Genomic DNA, 3,854 nt, shown 5'->3' with positions numbered 1-3,854 from the left:
GTCTCTCCAAATGAATCACAAATTTTGTAAGTTAGGAGAAAAAAATAGACTTTAAAGCCAAAACAAGATTGAAGTCTTTTGAAAAAAAATTCAGTCTTTTCAAAATGTCCGTTTTTCTTTAGTTTCTTTTCTCTATTCTCTGACTTTATTTTTTTTTATTATTTTTTTTTTTTATTTTTTTTCGGGCATATAAAAATTATCGTGGATTCTTTTGGATACTTCAGACAATATCAACTATATTAGACAGACCGTAAAAAACGTCTTCTAATCTTGCATCTTACATCTAAGGTGAGGAAAACCATGTCGCGACGAAATCATCCCACCAAAGGAAATTATCATTAATTAAACAATTAATGCATAACCAAGACACGAACACACATGCAGCCCTATTAGCTGGCAAACGGGACAATCCCCGCAAACAAGGGAATACATTAAACTCACCTTGATGCGTGATCTCCCTCTGGATATTGTCGGAAAGTATCTCGCTTCTGACACCCAAACTGTTCGATTTTTATCATGCCCAAAACGAAATGACTGGAGAAGTTTTCCAAACGACCTGCGAGACCTGTAATGCCTTTTCTGATCAGGGAAGAATCACACCGCACACAGAATGCGGCAAAATGTTTTTTCTTCGTTTATTGCAGGTGGCAGACACGTATTTATACACACAGGATGATACAGTCCACACACACACACACATTGGGTAGAAAGCTGTTTAGACAAGAGGATATACCAGTCAGAGATTTATGAGCCCAGATAAGACTCTCTGTTTACCTTAAAGACTAACATCGTAAATATCCTATAGACACTAAACGAACAAGGAATGTGTGTGAAACAGTTTTAACACTAACACATAAGTATCCTGCTTGATATCTCAACTTCTCACTAAACCCATAACTGCTAATAATCTTGATGAAATGGCTAACAATATAGACCTTATCCTCACTAGCACTTTAGACACCGTTGCCCCCATCCGGTTAAAAAAGGTTAGAGAACAAGCACCTGCACCTTGGTATAATAGGCATACGCATGCCCTGAAGAGAACAGCACGTAATCTGGAGAGAAAATGGAGGAAAACTAAATTGGAGGTATTTAGAATTGCGTATAAAGACAGTATGCTCAGCTACAGACAGGCGCTAAAAGCTGCTAGAGCTAAACACCTGAGCAAACTCATAGAAAATAACAAAAACAACCCCAGGTTCCTTTTTACTACAGTAGCTAAACTAACTACAAATCAGGGATTTGAAAATTGTGTTCCATCACAGTTTAGTAGTGAAGACTTTATGAATTTCTTCACTGGAAAAATAGATAACATTAGAAAAACAATTGTGTCAGTCCAACCTCTGACAGCATCTCCTGATCCAATCTCACCTAAAACTCCACAACTACACTGTTTTACATGTACAGGACAGAAAGAGCTGTATGATGTTATTACCAAAGCTAAATCAACAACATGTCAGTTAGATCCAATTCCAACTTATCTATTGAAGGAAGTGTTCCATACAGCTGGTGAGCATCTTCTGAATATTATTAACTCCTCACTATATTTAGGTCACGTCCCTAAATCCCTCAAGTTAGCAGTTATTAAGCCCCTCATTAAGAAACCTAATTTAGATCCAAACATGCTATCGAACTACAAACCCATTTCAAATCTCCCATTTATGTCTAAGATTTTAGAAAAGATTGTTGCTGCCCAGTTATGTTCCTACTTACAAGAGAACAATATCTTTGAGGAGTTTCAGTCAGGTTTTAGGCCCCATCATAGCACAGAAACTGCCCTAGTTAAAATCACTAATGAGCTGTTTTTAGCTTCAGACCAAGGCTTCATCTCCCTATTAGTTTTACTAGATCTTAGTGCTGCATTCAACACTATAGATCATGATCTTCTCCTGGATCACTTACAGAATTACATCAGCATTCAGGGACAGGCATTAAGCTGGTTTAAATCCTTCCTGTCTGATCGTTACCATTTTGTAGACTTTAATGGAGAGTTATCCAGGTTAATTCTAGTAAATTATGGTGTGCCACAAGGTTCAGTTCCAGGACCCCTGCTTTTTACAATATACATGCTTCCCTTAGGAAATATTATTAGAAGGTATGGAATTAGCTTCCATTGTTATGCTGATGATATCCAGCTAAATATCTCATCTAAACCAGGCGATACAGCTCAATTAACTCGCATAACTGAGTGTGTTAAAGAAATAAAACTGGGTGACCCATAACTTTCTACTATTAAATTCTGATAAGACTGAGATTTTGCTCATCGGCCCAAAAACCAGTATACAGAAGCTCCAGCATCTCAACCTGCATTTTTGAAGGATGTTCTGTAACCACTAGTTCAACAGTAAAAGACCTGGGAGTTATTTTAGAGCAACTTGTCTTTTAAAAACCACATCAACCAAGTTACAAAAACAGCATCTTCCACCTTAGAAATATTTCTAAGCTAAGAAACATGTCTATATCTGATGCAGAGAAGCTCGTCCATGCGTTCATGACCTCCAGACTAGACTACTGTAATGCATTACTAGGTGGATGTCCTGCATCTTTAATAAACAAGCTTCAGTTTGTCCAGAATGCAGCAGTCAGATTTCTCACCACTGTGTCTCTTTTTCTACACTACAAAATACTTTGTTACTGTACTTCAGTAGATTTTTCTGGTATCAGTATTTTACTCCACTATTTATTGTATATATACAATATCTTATATTATATCTATTTATACAACTTTTTACTTTTACTCATTAAATTTTTACACAAATATCTGTACTTCTTACATTTTCAAAACCGGCTCGTTACTTTAGTTTTAATCTACTGATTTGGTAAAATATATTTTTTTTATTTTCACTGCGCGCTGATTTCAGCCCGAACAACCGATTTCCTGTTACTGCGCGTCTTTTTCAATCCGCTGGTGTATAAATTTCTGACTCTCACTCTTTACGAAGATAAGAATCAGCAGGCAGAAGGCAGTAAGAATTTTGGGGTTAACGTGGATGAGACAGAGGGAGTCAGTGATGAGAACATGACTGTTTTTCAGTCTCAAATCAAACACCAAATCCGCCATGTTTTACACTATTAACCCTCTAGGTGGTGTTTTGTGGGTTTTTCCCTCATAATGGCGACACGAACATAAATTACTGTCTTTATTGATCGTACAGATAAAAACAATACATCATTAAAATCTATAAAATGTCTATGATTGTATATATAAAAGCTACTTGACTTGACTTGAAGAGGTGCAGTTTCTCTGGTATCACCTCATTAACTGTCCGTGTGGAAACATAGCAAAGGCTCTTAATGATGTCCACACGTCTCTGCACTGTTACAGCCTTTATATTTAATCACTGTACATATGCTTACATACATATCACATGCTGTACATATGATACATGTTTATCTGCACTTTTGTACACATGCTGTACATATGATACATGTTTATCTGCACTATTTGCACGATTGCTACTTTTTGCACTTCTGGTAGATGCCAAACTGCATTTCGTTGCTGTGTACCTGTACTATGCAATGACAATTATCTATCTATCTATCTATCTATCTATCTATCTATCTATCTATCTGTCTATCTATCTATCTATCTATCTATCTATCTATCTATCTATCTATCTATCTATCTATCTATCTGTCTATCTGTCTATCTGTCAAATATTAATATGATGTGAGGTCCAGTTAACAGCTAAAACAGGTAGAAGTAATAACTACTTTTTACTGAAGTACATGTCAGAGCCAAAACTTCTTTACTTTCACTTGAGTAAAAAAGTATAATCAGAACTTTTACCCGAGTATTTTAAAACATGAGTATCTGTACTTCTACTTAAGTAATGGATGTGTGTACTTTTGCC

The sequence above is a fragment of the Silurus aristotelis genome (genome assembly GCF_946808225.1).
Source record: "Silurus aristotelis genome assembly, chromosome: 12".
In the NCBI taxonomy this organism is placed as follows: domain Eukaryota; kingdom Metazoa; phylum Chordata; class Actinopteri; order Siluriformes; family Siluridae; genus Silurus; species Silurus aristotelis.
This window is presented reverse-complemented; position numbering follows the sequence as displayed.